Source organism: Equus asinus, chromosome 6, assembly GCF_041296235.1.
Source record: "Equus asinus isolate D_3611 breed Donkey chromosome 6, EquAss-T2T_v2, whole genome shotgun sequence".
In the NCBI taxonomy this organism is placed as follows: domain Eukaryota; kingdom Metazoa; phylum Chordata; class Mammalia; order Perissodactyla; family Equidae; genus Equus; species Equus asinus.
Window position 1 is genome coordinate 59,143,456 of NC_091795.1, and position 16,229 is coordinate 59,159,684.

The 16,229-nt window shown below is 36.0% G+C and overlaps 1 pseudogene; it reads right to left on the reverse strand.

Annotated features, from left to right (window-relative positions):
• Positions 1–281: 281 nt before the first annotated feature.
• LOC106834876 (ferritin light chain pseudogene) lies at positions 282–1,179 on the reverse strand (annotated as a pseudogene).
• Between the last annotated feature and the right edge of the window lie 15,050 nt (positions 1,180–16,229).

Below are 16,229 nucleotides of genomic sequence, written 5' to 3' on the forward strand. Positions count from 1 at the left end.
TACTATTTGATCTGTCTCTTAGATCTCAAAGCAGCAGCTCAGAAGTCAAGAAGGCACATAAAACTAGCTGCTACAAATCACACCAACATTTCATTAATTTAAGTCTACATTGATTTAAGTTATTATGGAAAGATTTATATTCAGAGCTGTGTGTGTTTGTGTAGGGGGAGAAAGGGAGAGAGAGAGAGTAGAAAAAAGGGAGAAAGAGTAAGACACTTTAAAAAAATAAATAAGAATAAAAGCCATCTTATTAGTTCATGCTTCCATATTTATTACACTGATTTTTTTTTTTTTTTTTTGCTGCAAAAAGCTTTATTGTTTTCATTTGGTCCAGGCTTGGGCAGAGGGCTCCAGGCTAGTTAAAAAGCTATCTCTAGTGGCTGCAGGGAGAGGCTCAGTCAGAAGCTCTGACACCAGGGGGATGCCAAAGGGGCCCTCTCAAAGGCCTCTGGACTCTGGAGCCTCCTAGTCATGCTTGAGGGTGAGCCTTTCAAAGAGATACTCGCCCAGCCCAGCTTGGGAGCCAACGAGCCTCTGGATGTTGGTCAGATGGTCGCCCATCTTCTTGATGAGTTTCACCTCCTCGTCCAGGAAGTGGCTCTCCAAGAAGTCACAGAGATGGGGGTCTGCCTGGGCAGAACCCAGGGCATGCAGATCCAAAAGGGCCTGGTTCAGGCTCTTCTCCAGGACAATGGCGGCTTTCATGGCATCCAGGGTTGTACCCCACTCATCCTGGGACGCTTCTGCAAGTCCTGGAAGAGGGCGCGGCCGCCGCGCTGGTTTTGCATCTTCAAGAGATGCTCGGCACTCTCGCGCTTCTCCTCCTCCAACTACCGGAAGAAGTGGCATACGCCCTTCAGAGCCGCATCGTAGCGGGTCGAAATAGAAGCCCAGAGAGAGGTAGGTGTAGGAGGCCCGCAGGTACAGGTTGATCAGGCGGTTGACGGCGGCCTCCACTTCGGTAGAATAATTCTGACGAATCTGGGAGCTCATGGTTGATCGGCAGTAAGGAGCTGAGCTCAAAGAAACGGTGTTGGTGGATCCCGCCGGAGGTAGAGGATGGGTTGAGAAGTTGGTCCGAAGGCTGAGACTGGAAAACAGGTTGGAGGGTGGTCGGAGGCTGGAAGAAGAGGAGTCCCAGGGGTCTGTTCCGTCCAAACACTGTTGAAGTAAGAGACAGATCCGCCGGACGCCCAGCGCACTGCCTGTTACAGTGATTTTTTGATCCCTGATCTGTTTACCCTGATGTTTATTCCCTTAGTTCCCATTTCTCTCTTTTTCATAAATTGATGAAGACATACAAGTGTTATCACATGCCTATAAAATATATGCAAACAGCATTTCAGAAACATTAATATATACCAATTAATATACTAATTATTATATGTTATATATATTATATTGTAATATATATTATATATAGTTAATATATAATATATAATTGTTATAATTATTATAATATATACCAATTAATATACTAATTATTAATTAATATATTAATAATAGCAAAAATATAAACAAAACATTAGATTCTTTAAACTGGAGATGTGCAGGATAAGCCCACTTGGGTCTTGGAATCCGTTATATAATCAGACTAATTGGATTAAGCAATGAAAGGTAGACATTCATCACAACAAATGCATATCTAACAATCAATATAAGTGGAGATTTACATGCCATGGAAACTTGAAAAAGTGCAAAGATATATGAAATATGAATTAAAAACTGAAATACTAATATACGATTTTTTTTTTCTTTTTGAGGAAGATTAGCCCTGAGTTAACTGCTGCCAATCCTCCTCTTTTTCTGAGGAAGACTGGCCCTGAGCTCACATCCGTGCCCATCTTCCTCTACTTTATACATGGGATGCCTGCCACAGCATGGCTTGCCAAGCGGTGCCATGTCCGCACCTGGGAGCCAAACCGGCGCACCCCGGGCCGCTGAAGCAGAACGTGGGAAGTTCACCGCTGCTCCACCCAGCCGGTGCCTAACATACGAATTTTAAGGTTCTATGATGAGATGGAGGCAAAAGTTGCAACATGGGACTGGCCCTGTGGTTGAGTGGTTAAGTTCGCTGCTCCGCTTCGGTGGCCGGGTGTTTTGCGGGTTTGGATCCTGGGCGTGGACGTGGCACCACTCATCAGGCCATGCTGAGGTTGTGTCCCACATAGCAGAACCAGAGGCACTCACAACTAGAATATACAACTATGTTCTGGGGAGGCTTTGGGGAGAACAAGAAAAAAATCAAAAGGATTGGCAACAAATGTTAGCTCAGGTGCCAATCTTAAAAAAACAAGTTGTAACATAGGTGTGTAAGGAAGGAATGCAGAAGAGAGGGATTACACAAACCGCATGCAAATATGTAGTGTGCCATGGGGTTTCATTCTTAAAAGCACATTCATAATGATGATGAAGATTTTGAATATATATTTCCTTACAGTGCTTATCACAATATCATTAGCATTTTATTACAGATATATGTTTTTGGTTTCTAGAACTTGCATCATTTCTTTCTGAAATGCAATATATAATTAACCAGTAAATTCAAGGTATGAATTACTATCCCTTTTTACCTATTCATTTACATTGTCAATAATTCTACCACTGAATAATTTTCTTACTTAATGACATTTTAGTACAAAAATGAGTTGCTGCTGTATTACTTTGAAAGAAAATCTTTTAATGTTCTGCACATTTCCCTCATTTTGTCAAGAAAAAAAATTCCCATAAATGTAAACTATTCAGAAGACTCGTTGTGACATGATAAAGGACTTTCAAGTATTAGAGGCATGAAGGACTGCCTGTCCCAAAGACCACCCCTCCCCCGCCCCCACTCCAGGTCAAGTGTCACTACTTTTTATAGATTTTCATTCTCCATTTGGCTGTTAATTGTTTTTACCCATTAGCACAAGATTTCCTTTTAATTCCTACAGTTGTATGAATGAAAAATATACACAAACATCACATTTTCTTAAAATTATAACTAAAATTTAAAAATAAACTCTGAGATTATAGTGAGCTTTTCCTTGATTTTTTTTCCCAAGTAATTTTATTGGGATTATAATGGTTTATAACGTTGTGTAATTTCAGGTGTACATTATTGTTTGTCAGTTCCTGAATACACTTCATCGTGCTCACCTCCAGTAGTCATCATACATATGTGCCCCTTTATCCCTTTCACTCACCTCCCCAACCCCCTTCCCCTCTGGTAACCACTAATCCGTTCTCTTTGTCCACATATTTGTTATCTTCCACATATGAGTGAAACCATATAGTTCTTGTCTTTCTCTGTCTGGCTTATTTCGCTTAATATCATCCCCTGAAAGCAAGCTTTGAGGCACGCGTGACAGTAGTGTCTCTGCATAGAACGACTTTTCTTGTCTTTCCCTTGTATCCTTGCTATATCCTGATTGATTGAGAGTGTCAGGGAAGTCACATTCATCTTTCTCAGGTAAAGGAATCTCTTCTATCCAATCAGAAAGAGTAGAAGAAAAAAGCTTGGAGCTCTAGAAAGGCAGCGCTTTTCAATTTACTTCAGCACTGTCTCTACATTACGCTGCACTATTCATGGACCCTCAGTTAGGCCAAGGCTACTGAGTGGATGGCCCAGGATATGACACGTAGCTTGCTGCTGTGATCATTTTCCTGGGGTATACCTTTGTTCTAGTTATTTTCTTTCCAGGAACTAAATACTCCTAAGAAGGAACAATATATACTTAAAATATCCTCAGAGCTCTCTTTATCTGTCCAGAATTCTGCTGTATGTAGTAGAAGGTAGTCTTCACAGGCTGCACACCAGGTTCCTTTCCTGGCCCATTACTGCCTGAGCCTATGGAGGCGAGGATGTTCCTGCATGTAAGCACGCTGAGGAGGAGAGCTCCCCAAACACCTTCTCGCATTCTGATAATCTTTTTCAGCTCTGATTCTCTGGGGATCAGGACACTGTCCCAGGTCTGCTCTATATCAGGCCACATTGCGTGCTTCCTTGGATGGGCTTCTAAAATGAGTAGGTAATCTCAGTTTATCACAATTTCACTGGAGATACTCATTCCATCTTCACCCCTGCTTGTAAGTGAGTCTTTTCACCCTTCTAGTTCTATTTGAGAAAAGACACCAATCTTTATTTTGGAGGGTGAAGGAGCATTGAAGGGTAAATCTTCTTTTTCACTTTATGCCCTTGGGAATATTAACAGCTTTTCTCAGGGCTAAAAAGTGCAATTGATTGTAAGATTAATTTCTCATTGTACATGATACCATGTAATGAAACTCAATATTTCTTGCCTTCTAGTAGCTAATATCTTGACTAGTAAAATGCAATTTAGATAGAAAGATAGATAGACAGATAGACAGATTCATACATACATACATAAACAGAGAAATACATTGAATGGATAATGACGAATATAGTGGGGCATTTTTATTTTTAGTATATAAAATGTAATCTAATTACCATGACATTAGTAATAAAGAAAACATTAAGGAGGTTTATTCCTGAGAATTTCCTTGTGATTATACCAAAATAACAATTCAGTGCATTTATTTATTGGAGTAAGTAATTAAAATAACCAAAATATTTTGCAAATAGCAATTGCTCTTTAAATGCCAATATTTTCATAGAAGAAATATATAGATGTTTTGCAAGAATGATGAATCAAAAAATATGAAATTACGTTTCCCTACTTTACAAGCTTTTTCCTTTTTAATGATAAACTAGAATGTCCTTGCCTATAATCCTGAGAAGTGAATGTACACTGATGATAAGAGGTATCAGCAAGTGGGTGGCCATGGTGAAAGACCAAAAATGATCTCAGATCTCAAGCCAATTGGCAATAAGCGAACTTGCTTTTAACACTGCTGTGACTATTAGCAATCATTTACTGGAACATAAGCTATTTTATACAGTCAGTAGCAAGTTTATTGAGAAAAAAAACAACTAAGTTTTGTATGCTTAGTATAAGGGTAAAAAATTCAATACATTTCTATTTATGAGCAATCAGAAATTTAAAAAAACATCACTGGCTACCGTGTGCCTTATTGCGGGAATGGATTCACACTTGGCAAAAAATATTAGTGCCTATTTGATCATTTACCATTGGAAGGTTGTGATAAAGAAAAAAATGAATTAGGCTGGTTTTTACTCTTATTCAACAGTCAGATAGACAAGGAAGTTCCAATATCTAATTCCATTTTTACTATTATTACTCATCATTTAAATTAAATTCATGAAGAATTATTGACTGTCTACTTGTGTTCCCCACTCTGTTAGCATTATAAAGAGGATAGATAAAACAGTTTAATCTTAATTTTGTAGCTATTTTATACTCTATTAATTTCTACTACTTAAATTCTCTAAAATTCTAAAATTTTCTAAAACAAGTTCAACACTTTCTTTTAAGACATCAGAGACTGCAGGAGCACATGTTTCCTATATCTGTCTACTTTTTGATAACACAGGTGCTTCTGAGTCTCCTGTCATCTCTCACTGTATCTCCCCCAATATTACATGATGAATATGGAGTATGTTGGGCTGGAGAAATAACGGGAGTTGGAAAAGAGAAAATTTCAGAATATTAGGTCGAGGCCAAATTAATTTTTGTCTGTAAGTGTCATGCTAAGAGGTTTGAATTTGACTTCATTCACTTGATTTCTACCTCCAAAATATTTTGCTCTACCTGATAAAATAACAAAAACAAAAAAGAAACAAAAATAGACCAATTTTATGGTTTATGTATTCGTGAGGGTTTTCCAAAGAAACTGAACCACCAGGATACATATATACAGAGAGACAGAGAGACAGAGACAGAGACAGAGATTTAATTTAAGGATTCAGCTCACATGATTGTAGAGGATTGGTTGAGTTCAAAATCTGATGGGATAGCCAACAGGCTGGAGACTCTGAAAATAGTTACAGTTAGAATTCAAAGGAACTCTGCTGTAGAACATGGAAGAGCCAGATGTTGAAGATGAAGTCTGAAGGCAGTTTGTTGGCAGGATTCCTTCTTGCTCAAAGGAAGTCAGCTCTGTGTTCTATTCAGGCTTTCAGTTGATTGGATGAAACCCACCCACATTATGGAAGGCAATCTGCTTTACTCAAAGTCCACAGCTTTCAATGTAAATCTTATGCAAAAACCCCTCAAGGAAACACCCAGAATAATATTTGATCAAATAGCTGGGCACCATGGCCCAGACAAGTTGCCTCATAAAATCAACCATCACAGTGTGTAATCCAGAGATTTGTAGTGTTAATGGTTTAACATTTTCCCTTTAACTTTTTGTCATTTCTACTTATATTTTTTAAAGGAAGATTTTCTCTCACTAAAGTGTCTAGACACTTTCCCACTGCCTTTTTCCCCACTGCCTTCAATAAGAATATGTCATACATTTTAATTCAGTTAAATTTATTTTTCACCGTCTGTTTTCTGTCCTAAGTTCCTACCATAGCCTCACTAAAAAAAAAAAAAATTCACATAGTAAAATTAACTTTGTAGTGTACGGTTCTATAGGTTTTTACAAAAATTGTGTAATTTTGCCTTTTATATTTAGGTCTAAATCCACTTTGAGTCAATTTTTATATGAAGTGAGAGATATGGGTCAAGGTTCATTTTTTTTTTTTAAATGTGGAATACAAAAGTTCCAACACCATTTATTGAAAAGAATATCATTTGCAACTGAAGTTTCAGTGTAACTTGGAAAAAAATCTGTTTGACTATATCTGTGAGGATCTATTATCAAATTCTCTATTCTATTCCAATGATCAATCTGTCTTTCCTTAGCCAATTTGATACTGTCTTGATTAGTGTAGTTTTATAGTAAGGCTTGAAATAAGTTAGTATGTCCTCCAAACTTGTTTTACTTTATTTATTGATTGATTTGTTTGCTTGTTTATTTATTTGAGGAAGATTAGCCCTGAGCTAACATCTGCTGCTAATCCTCCTCCTTTTGCTGAGGAAGACTGGCCCTGAGCTAACATACGTGTCCATCTTCCTCTACCTTATATGGGGGATGCCTACCACAACATGGCTTGACAAGTGGTGCATAAGTTCGCACCCAGGATCCAAACCAGCGAACTCTGGGCCACTGAAGCGGAATGTGCGTGCGAACTTAACGCTGCACCACTGGGCGGTCCCCTTGTTTTACTTTTGGAGAACTAAATGAATAAATAATAGAATCTGAGTCTACCTTCAAATGATATTCATCTGTCATGTAAGTACCTATAACACTACATTCCAAATCCTCCTTTCCATTCTTTCTATTGTTATATATCTTACATATATATATGTTATAATCACACAATAGCTTGATACATTTTTGCTTTAAATATTCAATTATCTTTTAGGGCAAATAAAAATAAGAAGAAAAGATTTTATTTATCTTCATTGATTCTATTTTCAACCTTATTCTTCTCTTTGTGTAGATCCAAGTTTCTTACCCATATCACATTCTTCCGCCTCAAGAACTTTCTTTAGAATATCCTGTAGATTAGTTCTGCTGGCAGGAAATTCTGATTTTTGTTTGTCTGAGGAAATCTTCATTTCTCTTACTTTTTTTGATGCATATTTTCACTGAGTACGAATTCTGAGTTGACAGCTGTTTTTTTCTTTCTTTTTTAAATCAGCAGTTTAAAAATAGTAATCCATTGTCTTCTTGATTGCATAGTTTCTGATGAGAAGACCACTATAAATCCTATTCTTAGTTTCCTTGTAGGTAATGTGTCTTCCTTTCCACTCTCTTCAAGATTTTCTCTTTGTTTTTATTTTCAGCAGTTCAAAGATGATATGCATACAGATGAGGCTTTTCTGGTTTGATTACTTTGCTATGTTTTAGTTTGTTATTTATCTTGCTTGGTGTTCTGCAACTACTTATATCTGTGGTTTGGTGTCTGTCATTAATTTTGGAAATTTCTTAGCCATTACTTCTTTATACATTTCTTCTTTCCCATTCTTTTTTCTTCTTATGAGATTACAATTATGTGTCTATTAGATCATTTGATATTATTCCACAAGTGTTAAATGTTCTGCTCTTTGATTTTCTTTTTGTTTCAGTTTAGATAATTTCTATTGACTTATCTTGAATTCATTGATTCTTTCCTTGGTGGTGTTTATTCTACTCATAAACCTGTCAAAGGCATTCATCCTCTCTCTTATTGTTTTATTTTGCTTTTCCCCAGTATTTCCACTTGGTTCTTTCTTATTGTTTCCATTTGTATGCTGAAATTTCCTATCTGATCATGCATGTTTTCTACATTTTTTATTAGAGCCACTGACTAAGCAGTTATTTTAAATTTCCTGTATGTTGGCTCCCACACCTGTGATGTATCTGAATTTAGTTCTGATCATAACTTTGTCTCTTCAGACTGCATTTTCCTTGACATTTTGCAATGCCTTGTAATTTTTTGTTTGAAAGCTGGGCATGAGAGTAGGCATTGAGATATATATGTATAAAAAAAATATAATTTATATTATAAAATGTATATTCATACTTAGACATGGGCATGCTTTCCTTTCCAAATGGGCACTTATATGTGGTTGTGTGTTAATGAAGTTAGGAGCTGGGGATTAATTTTTGTTGTTATTGTAGTTTCCTTCAGTACACCATAGGCTTCATATCCCTATATATATTGGGTTTATGGTGTGGGCTAATTTGCCAGAGGATTTTCCTCAATATCTACTCTCCTGAGAGAATTAGTCTCTGCAGTACTCCCAGCTGTATTCCACTGTTATTTTCATCTTTTCTTGATAGCTTGCAGGTGAGTGGAGTGGGGAAGATGGCATTCTCTGATGTTCTAATTCACCTTAAGTCTTAGGTGGGCTCTGTTTCCCTTTGCCTCAGGGCTTTGGTCTTTACAAGCGCTCCTCCCCCTCCTGTAGCTGTAGTAGTCAACCTAGCACGCTTCCTGCCCATGTCACGGGAGTAATACTAACACATCTCTCTTCCCACTCCCTTTCTCAGCAGCTGTAGATTTCCAAAAGCACCAATATAGTCATAGTTTTTGTTGTTCTTCTCTCTGCAGTTTGGGTTTTTCTCCACAATAGAGATAGCAGAGATGGGTATAGCATCTCTTCATAAGAGAGATACCAGTGGCTGTTGTTTTTCTCAGCCTGTCAGCACCACAAGAAAAATTTTCTCAGGGTTCTATCCAATTTTTCCTGTAAGTGACTTCAGGGAATCCAAGAGGAAAAGCTCACAAAAGGGTATGAACCTGCCTATATCTGCATCTCTACAAACTTCACACTATTGTGCTCTCTCACATTCATATTATTTTAGCAATTTATTAAAATTTATTAGCTATACCTTTTTTACTGTCTTTTACGGCATCCTGTGGTGCTGTTGCAGGTAAGCAAATGCTTAGACTATGTTTCTCCCTGTAGGCATCTGTTCCCCTTCTCCCCCATATTTTAGGTTACTTGATTATTCTGTGACCTCTTATCATGGATGGGCTCGAGAAAAGTTACTAATTTCATTTATTTACAGTTTATATAGCTAATTCTTGGTTGTAAAAGTTGGAGTAACATTTCCAGTTCTTTCCATCTCTGAACTAAAACTGTATGGTTTCTAATTATTTTTAAAACAAAAAATTAATTTCAGACTGGTACACAGTTTTCTTTACATTTACTTTTTATTTCCCCTGTTAAACTAGTTATGCAAATAAAAAGTATTAAAGGATTGATCCAGACTTTACTGTCTAATATGCCAGAAATATCAAAAAACACCTATTTTCACTAATGTATATTTAAAATAAACAATCAGATAAATTGATTTTAACAAAACTTTGGCCTTTCACATTTGAATTACAGTCAAGATTTTCTAACCAGTTTGTTAATATTTGTCCCCTGCATGTGAAACTAACTTGGGTTGGGGGTGGGGGTGTGAAAGAAGAAGACTGGAAGAGAAATGATAAATGGAATATGTGAGTATGATAAAAAAAGACACCAAAAAGAGATAACTAGAGTTTTCAAAACAGTGATGTTTGATCTTAAAAAGACCTTTTCAATTTGCATTCTTCTTAAAAGTTTCCCCAACACTGACCTAAAATGTCTCATTTTTATCCATAGTAAAGATATATATCTGCTGTCTCCAAAGTGACAAGGATTCAGTAAGAATTAGTGTTGACATTCCTTTCTCGGCTGTTCCCGGAAAATATTTTTTCTCACAGTAGTAAAATAATAATAATAATAATAAATTTACATTCTTGCGAACATTTAGCTTTCTCCCAACAAAACCAGTTCATTACAGGAAGGGAAATATAGGGCAGTATAGAGTTTTGAGTAATTTGTCCAAAAAATTAGCATATGCAAAGGAAGCATAATTTTGTGTGTAGACATACTGAAAATTTTAGTGTAACTGGAAGTTGAATGCTTATGTGTGGTTAGAGAAGAAGCTGAGATTGTGAGTCAGACCAGATAAATAAAAGAGTCTTGTAAGCCAGGCTAAATAATTTAGCTCTTTTGTAATAGGTAAAAGGGAGCTAGCAAATTGTTTGAATTGTCATAATGTAATTAAATTTTAAAAAGGTAATACTAGAAGTAACATAGATAAAGATGTAGACTAAGGGGCGGACTCACATTTAGAGGGTTGTCACAGTGCTATTGGCCAGCGAGAATGAGAGAAAGTAAGAATCATCAGTGTGTATGAGTAAGTGGAACCAAATTCCAAAGATAATTTTTAGATATGATCAATAAGATTCAAATTCTGATTAAACCCAAAGGGGTGAGCTTTAAAACTTCAGTGGCTGATGAAGCCTAAAATTAACTAATATGAAAAAAGAAGGATGAAGGTTGAAAAACAGATATTCTGAACTTTAAATCTGTTTATTTCTAGTTACAATTTGGCAGCTCTTATAAATGACAATCTTATTCTGTTTTCAGGAACATTCCTTTGACTTTATCTTGCAAATCTCTTTAATTTTGTTGTTGTTGCTATTGGTTTCCAAGATCTGTTTGTGATTCACCAACTGACCCTTTCCCATAACATTCTATGCTTGTTCATGTCCATGCAACTGTTTTCTTATCTTCCTGCGGATATTAAATCTTATCCTCCTGTGAAATTTCTTCTGCACCTAACAGTAGATCTTTTTCTTTGGGGATTCCTTTTCACTCTGTTTGACTGTTTTACTCTTCCTTATTCAAATTGGATCATTTCCTCAAATGCCTGCTGATCCTCAGCTATATCTTTATATTTAAGAATTAAATATTCAAAGATGATTAGATTTCCTGGCTCATGGCAGTTTGGATGACTCACTGGCTTCATGGGATAAAACAGACCATAAACATTTTTTTAAGGGTCTATAAAATAACAGCATTTGGAGATATTTTCTGTGATTTGCTTTTCTTTATTTAGTTTCTCTGAACAAGAATTCTCCAACTATGTGCCTGAAGGCACATTTCCTGGACATAGAGATTTTCAGACAAGTCAGAAAGGAGTATGGCTCACAATATCTAGACTTGCACTTGATCCCTCTTTATAGTCATGCACCTCTACCCCCTTCTTTGATATACTTGGTAACCCAAAATTTTGAAACTCATTGGCAATCTTAAGGATAAATCTGCTTACTTCTTACCAGTAGTCCCATTAGCAAAGGCTTTAAATTGGAGGTTACTATTTTCTAATAAATCATTTATCCCTACCCCTCCATTTCCTTTAATTTTTCCAAACGTTTTCTCTTTAGTTTATTGACTGCTAACTGTCGACTCTTTTGTTATCAATGTCCTTGTAGGCCTTTATAGTTTCCATTTATTTTCTATCGTTTGAATGGTATTTAGGGAAGGAGGGAATGTATATATTAATATGTGGTTAAATTGTGTTCACTTATTCCAAATACACTGTTGCATTTAGGAAATTCATTTATTTTCCAATTAAAACCCCAGTTTAGAGAGATTAGAGTATCTACCCTACCTATCTCAGGGGCGTCACAGAATTATGATGATTATAAATATACAAATACAAAGGTATTATTAAATATTCAAGTTAGTATTATCATGAATATCATGAAATACTTTGTTTTTCAGCAGTTGTGAATTAAGCTGAATTCTCACTTTGTGAAAAAACATGTAAATCACATCAGCATGAGAGGTTTATGGATTTTCATAGAAGATGGGTGGCCTACATTGTAGCCACAGAGTTTCCCAGTGGAGATATAGTACCATGACTATCCCCAGAGCTTATGCAGTAAATTCCCCAGCACCCTTTGCATACCAAGGATAAAAACAAAGGGTGTCTACAATTTTATTACTAGTCTGTTACTATCCAATTCCACAGTCTTCCTTTCTCTCAGAATTCTTGTTCAGATTTTCAATAAAAAAAAGTTAGGATTCAAAACTTGGCAGAGTCTAGTTAGTCTAATTTTGTAAAAGATGTGTGTATACAGATATACATTTTCTATTTATCAGCCTACCTACCTGTCAATGTGCCTTTGGGAGGAAGAAAGGAAGGAAATACATCAATGTTTAACAAGGTTGACTTTAAATACTGGATTACTATATGAGTAGTTTATATTTTTGTACTTTATATTTTCTAAGTTTTCAAGTTTCTACGATGCATACATATTTTATATTCAGGAGATAATTTATTATTTATTTTTAAACTGGAGTTCAGTAGATACAGAACTGTCATGCCACAGAGATGAATAGCTCTAGTTATTTCTGTTTTAGGACATAATTTAACAAATTTTGAAAGATCTGCCCTCATAATTTACTAAATATTGACTTTAGTAAATCAATCACTTATTTATAAGCTTCTGGTTTTAAGTAGATAGAAACAGTCTTGCAAAGAATTAATCATTCTTCTCACAATCCCAGGGTGAGTTACAAGATATGCTAAATGATGAGTAAAAAGATTGCTCTCATTTATTCTACCAAGAATGTATGGCTTATAACATGTGAAAGGTTAAAAATAATTTTTGATTGCTCAGTTTTCCGGACCCAATATTCCTATGAATGAGTAACTATGAGTAATGTGGGGAAGACTTTTGCTTTCATTAATGTTTTAACATGATTTATTTAAATTTATTATGGGCAGTGGAGGAAAAGAAACTTGTAGGAGCATAAGTAAAATAAAGAAAATATCATTACTTTACACAAACTTCTTTAATCTTTATAACTATAGAAATCAACTATTTCTTCACATGTATTGTTGAATGCTCATTCAACATTGCTCTCATTTTCAAACATTTTGCACATATATAGTCTCCACATCAGGGTCAAGTACAGGATTTTTTTAATCAAACTGAACAATCAAAACGGTGAGCACTTATTTACGTAATCCAAAAATGCAGCTTTGTTTTATTTTTACAAAATGGAAACTATTTAAATCGATGAAATCTAAGAACAAGAAACACAACAATAAATAGCATCTCCAGATTTAAAACCAGAAAAATGGAAAATTCACACATTAGTGTTAAGTCTGTTACTTTATGTATCACTGTAAAGCAAGATTCCTATTAAATAAGATAATACTTTTAAAGCATGAGAACTGTACTTATTTCCTGGAAAGCATTCAATAAAAATGATCTATTTACACTAGCTCTTATCACTTTAATTGTTATTCTTAATTTAAATTTTTGTTTGACAAATGTTTTAGGATTTTCTTCATTGTATTCTGAAAGCTAAAATTAAGTAAATATAGTTAATTCTACCATGGTAAAAGACTGTGAGATGGTGTCTAATAAAGAATTTGGCTGGACTTTGTCCCAGGTTCCTAGGAAGTAAAATCTAAACCCTTGGAATTTTCCAATAATAGGAGTGCCTTTGTTAGTTGTAGTGAGACCCTAAGATCACACCTAATAATTTATGCTAATGAGGTGACTCAGGATGGCGGCTGGTCACCTGGAAAGACCAACCAAGACCAACTGTGTGATTAGAGAGTGAGGCTGTAAGCCCCATCGTATCAGCCTGACCTCCAGGGAAGGAAGGGAGACTGATGATGACTTTGAACCACATGGCCAATGATTCAATCAATCATAACTATATATTGAAATCTCAATAAAATCTCCAGAAATGGAAGCTCAAATGAGCTTCCTTCATTGAAAATAATCTACATATTGTCACACATCTATTTGCCAGAGGGTAACACATCCCTGCGAACAATGGAAGCTTCATTTTGTCGACCTTCCTCGACTTGATCATTTGCATCCTTTTCCTGTAATAAAACTGTAATTGTAAGTATAGTACTTTCCTGAATTTTGTGTTGATCTAGTGAATTATCAAACCTGAGGGTAAAAGGGAACCCTCAAATCTGTAGCCAGCTGGTGAGAAATGAGGGTGGTCTGGGGACCTCTAAACTTGTGGCTGATGTCTGAAGTAAGGCCACTCTTGTGGTAACCAGTGAAGTTTGGCTGAACTCTTTGTAACCGATGTCAGAGGTCAGTGCAGATGGACATCCAATATCTGGTTGAAACATTAGAAACTACTACTCTCCCAAATTCTCCTTTTTGCCAAGTTAGGCTTCAGTTTTACCACTTGGCATTAGAGAAATGTCTACTTTCTTTACTAAATAGATATGATTGCCTAATCTGAGTTAATAATGTAAATCTTTATTCTAGAGATAGAAAACCATGTCTGTCTGCTTCTTAAGGTGTTCTATATCAGGATTTCCTTAGCTATCCAGCCTCAAGATGACTCCAAAATTAGTCTGTCTCTAAACTAATATGTCCCATCTTTCCTCAGTTGCAAGTCAGTATTAACAGAAAACAAAATTGAAGGGAAGGTAGAGTTGAGATATTGAAAAAGGAAACAGGAGAAAGGAAAGAAATAAATAAATGAGATAAATATTTGTGCATGACTAGTAAATTACCTCTGAAGACAACTCCAAAAGTAAGCCTCAAAATTGTTTGAGACAATGCAGTGTCATCTAAAAATTGCATTGTTTTCTAAAGATTCTATTTTGCATATCATTTATATTGATATTTAAATTCAAATGTAAGTCAATCTCAATGCTCTATTATCATACATTATTTCAGTCTTTAAAAATCATTGGTAGATGAAAGATGCAGAACCTGGGTGCTGTTTACAATTCGCTATAATAAGATGAAAAATCAGAGCTTGAATATATTGCATACATATCATGGATTTTGGACCAAATCTAGGCTATGTTTAATTATAGTTGGCCATCCTTAAAGCCAAACTCTGAAATACTGTTAATTTTAATAGCAACAATGTGGAATTTAAAGAGAACAAAAATATAGTATAAAAATTTGCACACTGGGGCCGGCCTGGTGGTGCAGCGGTTAAGTTTGCACATTCTGCTTCTGCGGCCCGGGGTTCGCCGGCTGGGATCCCTGGTGCAGACATGGCACTGCTTGGCAGGCTGTGCTGTGCTAGGCGTCCCACATATAGTGTAGAGGAAGATGGGCATGGAGGTTGGCTCAGGGCCAGTCTTCCTCAGCAAAAAGAGGAGGAATGGCAGCAGATGTTAGCTCAGGGTTAATCTTCCTCAAAAAAAAAAAAATAAAAATTGCATGCTAATGAAAGGAATAATGCTTTTTTGTGTGTGATGAAATGTAGTTCAAATAACAGAAAGATGTTCTATACAAAACTAACAATTTCATCTCTGATGCCAAAGCCATATAGATAAATTTGCCTTGAGTAGTAGGCAGCAAAATGAAATTTCCCAAGTCTGTTTTTGAAAAGATCAAGCAGGGATTTCTCAAAGTTACCTGGCAAAGAAGCCACTGAATTCCCAGATATTCATACAAACCACCATGTAATGTATTAAACTATTAATAGAATAAAATTAGAGAAGTGTATGGTATCATTCTATTATTCAATAGAGCGTCAAAGGTATTGTAAGCGATTGTTGTGTTTGTTCTGTTTTGTTAATTTCTGCGTACACTTGGAAGTTTCATCCTTACATTAATCTGCGTAGGCTATTATAACAAAATCCCACAGACTGGATGACTTAAGCAATAGAAATTTATTTTCTCACAGTTCTGGAGGTTAGAAGTCCCAGATCAAGGTGCCATTAGGGTTGGTTTCTGGTGAGAGCTCTTCTTTCTGGCTTGCTGACAGCTACCTTCTTGTTGTGTCCTCGAGGAGAGAGAACTGTATGGTGTCTCTTCCTTTTCTTATAAGGACACCAATCCTGTAAGATTTGAGCCCTACACTTATGATTTCATTTAACTTTAATTACCTTCCCAAGGGCCCTCTCTCCAAATACCATCACACTGGGGGCTAGGGCTTCAATACAGGAATTTGGTGGGACACAAGTCAGTCTACAACAATACTGCACAATTAAGT